The sequence below is a fragment of the Microcebus murinus genome, chromosome 16, assembly GCF_040939455.1.
Source record: "Microcebus murinus isolate Inina chromosome 16, M.murinus_Inina_mat1.0, whole genome shotgun sequence".
NCBI lineage: Eukaryota > Metazoa > Chordata > Mammalia > Primates > Cheirogaleidae > Microcebus > Microcebus murinus.
In genome coordinates, this window is record NC_134119.1 from 63,175,655 (window position 1) to 63,188,172 (window position 12,518).

The window sequence follows — 12,518 nt, forward strand, 5'->3', positions numbered from 1 at the left end:
CTCAAACTCCTGGGCTCAAGCGATTCTCCTGCCTCAGCCTCCCGAGTAGCTGGGACTACAGACATGTGCCACCATGCTCGGCTAATATTTTTCTCTATATATTTTCAGTTGTCCAGCTAATTTCTTTCTTTCTTTTCTTTTTTTTTTTTTTTTTAGTAGAGATGGGGTCTCACTCTTGTTCAGGCTGGTCTGGAACTCCTGCCTTGGCCTCCCAGAGTGCTAGGATTATAGGCATGAGCCACTGTGCCCAGCCACACCTGGCTAACTTTTAAAAATATTTTTGTAGAGATGGAGTCTTGCTATGTTGTCCAGGTTGGTCTCCAACTCCTGTCCTCAAGTGATCCTCCCACCTTGGTCTCCCAAAGTGCTGGGATTGCAGGCATGAGCCACTGTAGCCAGTCCAAACCTAATTCTTTAAAAAAATTTTTTATTTCAGTAGATAGTACCCCACAGTGATCCACACCAGAAATCTGGCCATCATCCTTGACTCTTCTCTTCATCACTCCCTCATCTAGTCAATCATTCAGTCTTTTTTTTTTTTTTTTTTTGAGACAGAGTCTCACTCTGTTGTCCAGGCTAGAGTGAGTGCTGTGGCGTCAGCCTAGCTCACAGCAACCTCAAACTCCTGGGCTCAAGCAATCCTTCTGCCTCAGCCTCCCGAGTAGCTGGGACTACAGGCATGCGCCACCATGCCTGGCTCATTTTTTCTCTATATTTTTTTAGTTGTCTGGATGATTTCTTTCTATTTTTAGTAGAGACGGGGTCTCGCTCCTGCTCAGGCTGGTTTCGAACTCCTGACCTCGAGCAATCCGCCCGCCTCAGCCTCCCAGAGTGCTAGGATTACAGGTGTGAGCCACCTCACCCGGCCAATCATTCAGTCTTGACATTGCCACCTCCTAAATATCTCCCCAACATGTCCATTCCTTTTTCCAACCTTATTCACTAATTCAGGCATTTCCTTCTGTAAATCGCTGCAACAGTCTTCTCTCTGACTCCCTTTTTTGCCTTCGGTCTAATTCCTTGCCCCCTTTAATTCATTGTCCGTAATGCAGCTACAGTGGTCTTGTGAAACAAAATTCTATCACATGTCCCCTCAATTTTAAAGCCCTTTAATGGTTTTCTGTTGCCCTTAGGATGCACTTTGATCTCTTTGGCATGGCTCCCAAGTTTTCTGTCATGTTACAAGTTTAAAAGACCTCAGTCTTCTCCAGTTTCATCTGTGCCAATCCCGCGCCTGCCTCATCCCCATTCTTGCACTCTAGCCACACAAAATGACTTTAATTCCTTAAATGCCCCTGCTTTCTCTTATGTCTGGGCCTGTGTGCTTATTTTGTCTTCCTAGAACGCTCCTACCGTGCCTCTTTATTTTCTTATCAACTTTAGTTATCCTTCAGGCCTTGATTTAGACATCACGTCTCTGTGATCCTGTGACACCCTAAGCCTAGGTCACAGTTCTGAAGTACCCAGCACTTACCCTGTGTAGCACTTACCATGCTCTCTCAGATCACCTGGTGAATGTAACGCAAGTATCTTGTAGGCAGGGACTACATGTCTCATTGTTGAATCCTGAGTCATAGAAAAGTACCTGTCACACAGTAGCGCTCAGTAAATATCTATCATTACTTTGGATACATTTCTCATTAAACCAGTTGGACAAGTGGTATAGAGCTGGTAGAGAGAGACCAAAAATAAGATCCAAGGCCTTGATCTTAGTTTTTTTTTTTTTAATTAAAGCAGAAGTCCAGATTATTGCAGTTTTACAGGTTGGCTATGGGTCTTAATGGACTTATGGGATACTATGACTGAATCTAATCTCCAGCTAGCTGACACAGCTCTTATCCAGGCTTTAAGATTTTTTTCTTTTATAATAGTTTTATTGAGATATAATTAATATGCTATACCACTCATCCATTTAAAGTGTTTAACTCAATGATTTTTAGTATAGTCACAGAATTTTGCAGCTATCGCCACAATCAATTTTTAGAACATTTTCATCATCATGTCATTGGTAATTACTCCTCATCCCAGCCCAACTTCCAGCCTCCTTCCTCCAGGCCCTGGGAACCAATAATTTACTTTTTGTCTCTATGAATTAGACTGTTCTAGATATTTCATATAAATAGAATAATACAATAGTGGTCTTTGTAACTGGCCTCTTTCACTTAGCATGATGTTCTCAAGATTCATCCATGCTGTATCATGTATTGTACTTCATTTCTCTTTATTGCCTAATAATATTCTATTGCATGCATATGCCACGTTTTGTTCATCAGTTGATGGACATTTGGGTTGTTTCCACTTTTTGCTATTACAAATAATGCTGCTCATGAACATCTGTGTACAAGTTTTCGTGTAGACATGTTTTCATTTCTTTTGGATATATACTGAGGAGTGGAGCTGCTGGACCATGTGGAGGCCTTAACATTTTTAAGAACAAAGTTTGCTCAGTGTTACAGAACGAGCCCACAAACATGTGAAGCACTAATAACTCTTGCTCTTTACTTTGTTAATTTAATGATAAGCAAATTTTACCACCGGTTCTTTGAAGCATTGACATTAAAGTTCCTCTGTCTAATGTGAAGTAGCCGATGAATGAGCAAAGCCTAATACTCCTGTGTAGGATAATAAAAGTAATAAAGCCCTTCTTGGGTTGAAATGGAAGTGGGAGAATTTAGCGTCTGTTTCTGTCCATTTCTACCTCTGCCCCCATCCCTGGACCAAACAGGGCTGGCTGATGGAGTTGCCCAGGAAGGCTTCAACAGGAGGAGTTGGCCTCTTTAAACTCCTGCTCCTCAGTCCTATGAAAGTTAAGACAATTAAGTTATGAGACTCGTGTGAGTTTTAGGTGTAGGATTCCTTTTATAAGTATATCCTATCCAGATAAATATGGACACCTTAAAAGTAGTTGTCCTGGGAATAAATATACATTTATTTCAAAAGTTTTGTCATTACTCAAATATTTTGGGGCAGGGCGTGGTGGCTTATGCCTGTAATCCTAGCACTCTGGGAGGCTGAGGCGGGAGGATTGTTCAAGGTCAGGAGTTTGAAACCAGCGTGATCAAGAGCAAGACCCCGTCTCTACTAAAAATACAAAGAAATTAATTGGACAACTAAAAATATATAGAAAAATTAGCCAGGCATGGTGCCGCATGCCTGTAGTCCCAGCTACTCAGGAGGCTGAGGCAGAAGGATTGCTTGAGCCCAGGAATTTGAGGTTGCTGTGAGCTAGGTTGATGCCACAGGACTTTAGCCCAGGCAACAGAGTGAGACTCTGACTCAAAAAAATATATATATATTTTGGTCATTTATCATGAAGAGTCACTTTTAAAACCAATCTGAAACTTACAAGAAAATCAGTTTCACTTCCTTATACTCACACTTAGTAAGATCGGAGAGCTACAGTGTAGTAAAAGGGCGGGGAGGGGAGGGGGAGGGGGAGAAAAGAAAATCACACTTAGTATTTCAGGTACCTGCCACTCTCCTTGTATTTATTAGCATTTCTGTTTCCAGTTCCCCTTTCTATCTTGCTCTAGCCTCAAGTACAGAAAACTCTGGGCTCAGGTAGGCTCTGGGTATGGGACAAGGCTCATATCATGTAGAGCCCAGCCAGTGAAGGGAGATTGGCATATTTCACAAGACTTTGACCTTTAAACAAAGTATGCCCACGCTGCTCTTTTTAGTTCCCTCCAGTGCCCCATTTCTGTTTTATGATCCCTTCTCTCACCCTTTTCCTGTTAAAGAACCCTCAAACATAGGGCTGGGGACACAGCTTTGGTTTGTCGTCTTGTTTTCCACCCTAATACTCACAGAAGAAACTTGGGGAGAATGGGCAGGGAGAGGTCTTTCAGAGGTCCCCATTTCCTTCTGCTGCTGAGTGGTTGGTTAATGATCTACTGGCAATCCCTGCTCTTGGGGAGGCCAGGATCACGTTCCAGCCCCACACCACGGCTCAGGGCAGAGGGCACTCTGCACACAGAGGGAGCTGCCTCTGACCTTCCTACTTCATCTTTAGTCTGTAGCCATCTGTGGTTTTATATCTTCTCAGTTCCTGGGCTCTGGATCTTAGTATTTTCTTTCTCTACGAGTCTGCTCTGGGGGGAAAATGAGGATGTTTACTAGTAGGGAAAAAAGAAATCCTGAAGTTTGCAAAGCAAAAATTCATAGAAAGCTGGGCCTCTTCTCATCATGCCCTCCTTTTCTCCCCTAGCAGTTTCTGAATCCCCAGAACACCATGGTGAGATAGTAGCCAATGGTTCAAATATGTCCACAGGATTTCCTCAAAGCTGGAGCTACATTTGAAGGCTTTATGTTGTGGCCATCTGATCTGCTTTTTTTTTTCCCCAGAGGATTCTACTTCTTACAAATAGGTATGAGGCCAATGGTCTTGATTCGTATACCCTTCACTAATTGCAGAATAAGGGATGCAGAAGCTGTTTGGACAATGTCATATCTGTGGGGAGAGAGAGAAAGAAAGCATTGGAGCACCTGCCAGGGAAGGGACCAGAGGGCACAATGTGTGAATGAACATCCCTGGAGCAGGGTAGGGTAAGAGGTAGGAACAAGGAAGGAAGCTAAGAAAGCCAGAGAATTGTAGGAATTAAGAGTATAACATAGGGAAAACAAGAGGACATTAGATAGAGGCTGTTGGTGGTTCCTCCCCTGCCATCTGAAAGAAGAGTTGCCTGACCAAGGCTTATTATGCGCATGGCCTTAGGTAGGTTCTGGGGATATAGATGAGACACAGTCCCTACTTTACAAATTTACAGTCTAACAAAAAGAAGATAAGAAACAGGATAATTTTTAAAATGTGTGATATTGTGAGCTAGGATTCTGCTACCATTGTTAATAGCTACTATTTATTGTTCACTATCTTTAAGCATCCTGCACATGGATGAACTCATTGACTACTGACATCAGGCCTGTAAAGTATATTGTTATGCTCCCCGTTTTATAAGTCAAGAATCTGAGGCACAGAGACATTACACATAGCCTGCCTGAGGTCTCATAGCAGGGACTTAGGAGCAGAAAGGTGCAGGTGCAGGTGGCCTCTAGGTGCAGGTGGCCTGGCTCTAGAACCTGTTCTCTTAAATAACACGACCACTAGTGTGTGGAAGCTCTGCCACCTCATGTCTGTGTGCCTTCCTACCTGCTTGTCTGCCCTTTGGCCTGGGATACTCTTCCTTAACGATCCTGGTCAAAGGAGTCTCTTCTTTGACATCTTCCTGACTCCTGCCTATCCTGAGGCAGCCAGGGCAGCTGCTGTCCTTGGAGCTTGCCTAGCACTTTGTGTGTATTTGGTTTAACTACCTTATATTCCATTTGTTGGAATGTCTGACTCCTTGTGTTATAAGTTGTTGGAAAGCAAGGACTTTTTTTTCCCTTGGAAAATGGTTATAAAAGTAGAGCCAATAATATAATGAATTTACATGTACTCATCACCCACCTTCAACAATTATCATTCCAGGCCAATCTTGTTTCATCTATATTCCCGCTTACTTCATATGCCCCCCTTCCAAGCCCGAATTATTTTATAGAAAACCATAGAAATCAAATCATTTCATCTGTAGATATTTCAGCTGTACTCCTAAAATGTAAGGGCTTTAAAAAACATGACCACAATACCATTATCACACTAAAAATTAATACTTCCTTAATATAATAAAATAGCTAGCCAATGATCAGCTTTCTGTAATTATCTCATACTTGTTCTTCCTTTCTTATCCTTTTTTTCTTCTTCATTCTCTTGTTCCTTCTTTCGTTCCTTCCTTTGTTCTTTCCTTCCTTCTCCTTTTAAAGAAAGAAGAGTTGTTTGAATCAGGATCCGAATCAGAAGGATTTTATTTTTTATTCTTCATGTTCTTCTCAACACCTAGCTTAGTATTTGACATATTGTAAGTCCTTAACAAATGTTTGTTGAATGAATAAATCATTAAGACTCTATAAAAGATCATGTTTGATTTTTGGTTGGTTTCTGAGGATGCCTTTCGCCTTCTGATAACTTTAGTTTTTCAGGAATTAACTTAGATGCTAACTGCTATCAGTGCCTGTGAACATTGCTAAGGGCTTGAGGACAGTGACTGTATCCTTAAATCAGACATTTACAGGCTAGGAGGAAATGAATGGGCCCTTGCATTTATGTTTCTGTTTTTTATCCTTGGTCTCTGATATGGGCTGAATTGTGTACCCCTAAAATCATGATGTTGAAACTCTAACATTCAGAGTATGATTGTATTTGGAGATAGGGCCTTTAATGGTGAAGAAGTTAAAATAATAATGCTTTTGGAGTGGGCCCTCATTCAATCTGACCAGTGTCCTTATAAGAAAAGGAAATTTGGACACAAAGGAAGATACCCGGGATGTTCATGCACAGAGAAAAAGTTTTGTGAGGACCCAGCAGGAAGGCAGCCATCTGCAAGCCAAGGACAGAGGCCTTGGAAGAAACCAAACCTGCGGACACTTGATCTTGGACCTCCAGAACTGTGAAAAATACATTTCTGTTGTTTGAGCCACCCAGTCTTTCTGGTACTTTGTCATGGCAGCCACAGCAGACTAACAACAGTATCTTTATAAGGCAATTTCCTGAGATGAGAAGAAGCAAAACACAACAGTGTCTTATCTCATGTTAAGTTGGACTGATCATGTTTAGCTTCTTTGTCGCTTCTTCAGATCAGGACCCCACAGGAGCCTCTTGAGGGCAGGAGCAGCTGTATGTGGCACTGTTGTAGCAGAATCCTAAAATGGGCCCTAATCCCTGGAACTGTGAATGTGATGCAATGTCACGCCTATGGTTTTGTAACCTTGTGTGGTAACGGGATTTTGAAGATGTAATTAAGGTTACAAATAAGTTAATTTTGAGTTAATCAAAAGAGAGATGATTTGAGTGGACTGAATCTCATCACACGAGCTTTTTAAAAGTGAAGAGTTTTCTCAGGCTGGTCTCAGAAGGGAAAATCAGAGATGGAAGCATGAGAGGGATTCCACTGGAGGGAGGCGTCCCTTGCTGACAGAGGGATCATGGGCGAGGGCCTGAGAAGGTCCTCTAGGAGCTGAGAGCGACTGGCCAATGGCAGGACAAAGGGGACCTCAACCTATGACTGCGAGGAACCAAACTCCGCAAACTAAAAAGTGAGTGTGGTTTTAAGCTGCTAAATTTGTGTTAATTTATTCTGCAGCAATGGAAAGTGAATACAGCTGCTTTGTACTTGAGACATTGAATCAGCAGCTCCTTTCTTTATTTTATCTTTTAAAAATTGAGGTAAAAATTGTAAAGTTAAATTACATTGAAATGTGCACAGATCTTAATTGTACAATTTGATTTTTGGAAAATGTGTACCGAAAATGTCATCGCCACCTGAAATGAGATGCAGAATATTTCCATCAGCTCCAAAGCCCCCTTGAGCACCTTTGCAGTGAATCCCACCCTGTAGGATGAATTCTTAATGCCATTAATTAGAATTGCCAATTCTTGAGCTTCATTTAAGTGGTCTTATATAGCACGTGCTCCTTTGTGTATGGCTTCTTTTGCACAGCATGATGTTTTCGAGATTCATCCATTTTGTTTTATCAGTAGTTTGTGCCCTTTTATTGCTGATTAGTATTCTATTGTATGGGTAGTCCAAAGTTTTTTTAATCTATTCATCCGCTGATAGACATTTGGGTTATTTCCACTTTTTGACTATTAAGAATACTGCTATGAGCAGTCATGTACAACTCTTTGTGTGGATATATTTTCATTTCTCCTGGGTAAATATCTAGGAGTGGGATTGTTGGGTTGTATAAGTATATATTTAACTTTATAAGAAACTGTCAAACTGTTTTCCAGAGTGGTTGTGTCATTTTATATTTCCACCAGCAACATAGGAGAGTACCAGTCACTCCCCATCCTCACCACACTTGGTATTGTCAGTCTGCTAAAGTTCAGCCATTTGCCAACAGTTTCTTCTTGAGTACCTCTCTGTGCCCCGCAGAAAGATTATTCATCTCATGTTCATCATGTAGGATGTTCTTCCAACTCTTCTTCATCATTGCTATCCTACCTATGCTTCGGATCACTGTTTCCTAACATGGAATATATGTGAGAATCGCGTGGGAGTTTTTCAAAATATACAAGCCCAGATCTCACTTGGGGCACACTGCATCAGCTTCCCAGGGCTGGTATATGGGCTTATGTTTGTTGAAAAAGTTCCCTGAGTAATTCTGATGTATACTCCTAGCTAAAAAACATTGATTCAGGCCCAAGTCCTACCTAGTATAGCAAAGGTTGTCTATCCTAGCTTCATGGTAGTAGCATCTGGGAAGGTTTAAAAATTACTAGTGCCTGGGTCCCACTGCAGACCAGTTAAATTGGAGTTTGTGGGTGGGGTGTGAGCATCATTTGTTCTTTGAAAATTTCTCAGTGATTCCAGTGTTTAGACATATTTCCCTTTAAATTTCTCTGACTTCTTGTGACATTTATTCCTTTCTGTTTTTGTATTGTACTTATTTTTCATGTCTTATCTTTTATCTTAGACTTTATGTTCCCTGGAATAGGGACCTTGCCTCCCTCATTTCTGTATCTTTCCTGAACACATGAATTAGTCATCAGGAGAAGGTTCTCAACCACAGGTCGGTTGTGTCCTGAGTCTCAGGTTCACAGTTAATGCCACGGTCTTTGTCCTCCGTGAGGTCAGAGATTGCTTAAATGAAGGGTGTGGGTAGCTCCACAGTGCAGATAGTGGAGGGGAGATCGCCCTGTTTGGAATGTTTTTAGGCATCGCATTGGGACTAAGAATTATATGTGCGTATGGGGTGGAGGGGCAGGGCTGTGCAGAGAGGCAGATCTACAGTGTTTCCCTGAAAATAAGACAGGGTCTTATATTTATTTTTCCTTTAGAAGACACCCTAGGGCTTATTTAAAAATAAGGGGTGTGTTATTTTTTTTAAGTATGGTACAAAAATCTACATTTATTCAAATATAGTTGTTTTCTTATGGAACTTCATCATAACTCTCCAAACCCCGAATTCCATCCTGTATTTCTTACGACTCTATTTCCTTTAGAACCATTGGCCCCAATCTCTCATGTCGAGCAATAGAGCTCTCATTAAATGAGCAGCTCTTATCCATGTAACCTGCTCGGAGTGCATTAGTAACAACACTGTCAGTGATTTTATCCCATGAATTCTTCACTCAAATCACGACCTCTTGCAGGCTGGGCTTCACAAAGTTTCCACGCTGATTTCTTGTCATTCTATTTTCAATGTAGTCGTTAATTTCTATGCGCAAATCGTCTTTGAATGGCTTGTTTATTGCAATATCAAGGGTCTGCAGATAGGCAGTCATTCCTGCAGCAATCATTATTTGATCTATTCTTCTCTCTGCAAGGAAGTTCTTCATGTCTTTAGCTTGGTGAGTGCTGGCTGAATCCCAGACTCGCAGACCTCTTTGGCCACCTCACAAAACAAGTGGCAGCATTAAATCAAGCCACTTCCTTATGTGCACCAGCCTTTTTCGGTTTCAAGAACATAAATGTTGGAAACATGTTCAATCTTATCTTTCCTGCCCTTAGTGATGATAAGAGGTGTGACTTTCTTTCCATCCAGACGAATTGCCAAAATATAGGTAAGTGTGAACTTTCGTGACCAGTGGAGGGTACATAGATTGAGGAGTCACTCCTCTGTTCAGTTGTCGTTTGGGCTCTTTTGACCCATAAACACTGTAATTTCATATCCATAGCAATCATGTTGCAAGTTGGTATTTAGAAAAGTTCATGCCATCAACAAAGGATTTGAATGCAAGTGCTTGCTTAATAACTTCAGCATCTTCCCACTTAAACAGTGTTGTCGATTTTCTTAGAGACAGTTCATGTCGCTGAAGGAAGCCATCCAGCCAGTGTTGTGATGCTTTGAAATCTTCTGGGGATATTTCTAATTGTGGTGCCATTGCAAGGGCAAATCTTTGAATATCAGCCCTGCGCACAACCAAAGCCTTTGCTCTCCTGTCAGCAATCCATTCACTGATCATGTCTTCCAGCTCAGAAAATAAAAGTTGCCGACCTGAGCCACACTTGCACTTCTTAGCATTTCCTCTATCCACATGCAGACTGAGGTTATTGTATTCTGACCGCCATTTTCGGGCCATTCCAATATCCAACTTCTCTTTGCAGAAAGCCATACGATTCTAGTCCTTGGAGTCCTCCACAATTTCTTTCTTGTACTCAACAGAATAGCTCTTTCTTTTTACACTCATCTTGTCTAGGGGTACAGATACTCAGGAAAAGCAGAGATAGGCCAGCAAAGCTGATGTGTAAGGGCTGGCTTATTTATTAGAGATCCAGTGAGCACTGGGTCCAATCTGCACAGTAGAGCAGAAATGATCTCTCTGGGCTCAGTAGGAGACTCCCTGAAGCTTTTCCCCTATCCCCTGGTGTTCGTGGGGGGTGAGAGAGGCCCACAGTGCTGAGTAAAATGGCAGCCACAGCTTTCTTTCTTCTCCCTGGGGACACACAATACCTAAAGCGGAGCGTCCCGCTCCTCACTTCACTGAGGAGACTTTCCTCTCAAGGCCTCAGCTCGCAGCACACACAGGATGGCCGGGACCTGACAGGGGGGAGCTGACCTTGTTGGTGGGGCTGCCCGGACCTTTCCAGTCACCTCTGGGATAGTAGCTGTCACGATGGGGCAGATGAGAGGGGCTGCTCGTCTTCTTTACCGCTCAGTGAAGAAATGCATGGGTTGTGCAGATACGCTGCGTAGCCACGCCCATCACTAGGTCTTATTTTCAGGGAAACACGGTAATTAGGATTGGGGAGGTGGGCATGGTGGCTCATGCCTGTAGTCCCAGGTACTCAGGAGGCTGAGGCAGGAGGCTCACTTGAGCCTGGGAGTTTCAGGCTGCTGTGAGCTATGATGATACTACTGCACTCTAGCCCAGGCAACAGGCAATAAATGAATAAATAAATAAAATTAAGATAGGGGATTATACTAGGTAGTGTGAACTAAAATAAAGTTTTAAGGCTCCCCCCCCACCAGCTGACTGAATGGACCCCCTCATAGCCAAAGGAATATCCTAAAACTAAATTGTCTGCCTGGAGGAGGGAGGTCAGACAAGCGTCATCATGTCCCCCCCTCCCTTCTTGGAGATATCCTTTGTAACCCATTAACAGGCCTAAGGGTATGCAAGACAATCCTGCAGGTCCTCAATTTACACAACAAATCTATGTCTGGTGGCTTATCTCTGATAACAGCTCCTTATGTTGAAACATTTCAAGCCTTTAGACAAAGCTTCTTGTCTTTAACTAATTACAAGCCAAAGAATCTTTAAACCCACCTATAACCTGTAAGCTCCCCCCCCCCCAAGATGTCCCACCTTTTTGGGCCAAACCAATGTATGCCTCCCACATATTGATTTGTGACTTTATCTGTAACCCCTGTCTCCCTGAAATGTATAAAAACCAAACTGTAACCCAGTCCCTTCGTGTCCACTAGCTCAAGGCCTCTTGGCAGTGGCTCCAGGTCATGGTCCTCAAATTTGGCTCAGAATAAATCTCTTTAAAATTATTTTACAGAGTTTGGCTTTTTTCCATTGACAGTAGTAGTGGTAAAGGAGTCAGAAGGATTAGTAAAGAGAAGAAATCTGAACCTATCGAATAGGCCAGAGTGGGCCACTATGGATTCTGAGTAGGAGAGTGAACTAGTTCTCAGGAAGGTAGTGAGACAGTGGTATGCAAGGAGGATTCAGGGAGACTGGAGACAGGAAGTCATGCAGTGCTGGAGCAGTTGTTGGGTTAGGTTAGGTTTATGGAAGTGGAGAGAACGATGTAAGTGGGAGATGTTACAAAAGGATTGGGAAGCTCTGACGATGTGTTGAATGTGGGGAACAAATGAGGGGGGGGGGCTGGGGAAACTGTGGTGGTATCACTGGGGGAAGTGAGTGAGCTGTGGGGCAGGGCTCGTTTAAATGAGGGATTTCAGACTGGGCTTGGATGCGGGTGTCGTGAGCGCTGGGAAGTAGTAGGGGTTAGAGATGTAAATGTAGGAGCCTCTGCAGAGAGGTCACTGAAGCTGGGGAAGGAGGGGGACAAGGAGGGCCTGAGTACTAAATTTGGTGTTGGGGTGCAATACATAGATGGGGGAACGCCCAAGAAGACAAAGCTGTCTGTGGTCTTAGATGTTGTCAAAGTGAAAAGAGTGAGGGTGTCGAAAATACCTTTGAATTTGGCCAAGGGATGGTTACCGGTTTTGTGCTGCTTCTTGTGGTCTTGAGTGTGGAGGCAGCACTGCAGGGGGCAGGAGGAATTAGGTGATGAGGAAAGGGAAAGGCAGCACACGGATGTCAGTTGCTTGAGAATGAAGGAAATGAGGTAAGAGGTTAATATTTAGTGGAATTAGTAAATGAAGGTTATTCATATTAGAAGAGATCTGGCCAGGCGCGGTGGCTCATGCCTGTAATCCTAGCACTCTGGGAGGCGGAGGTGGGCAGATCGCTCGAGGTCAGGAGTTCGAAACCAGCCTGAGGCAAGAGCGAGACCCTGTCTCTACTA

General features: G+C 42.9%; 1 long non-coding RNA gene across 1 annotated transcript in view; it reads left to right on the forward strand.

The window, feature by feature from the left end:
- Positions 1 to 12,518, forward strand: part of LOC142861093 (uncharacterized) — a 74,995-nt gene that overhangs the window by 50,491 nt on the left and 11,986 nt on the right. The window lies entirely within an intron of this gene.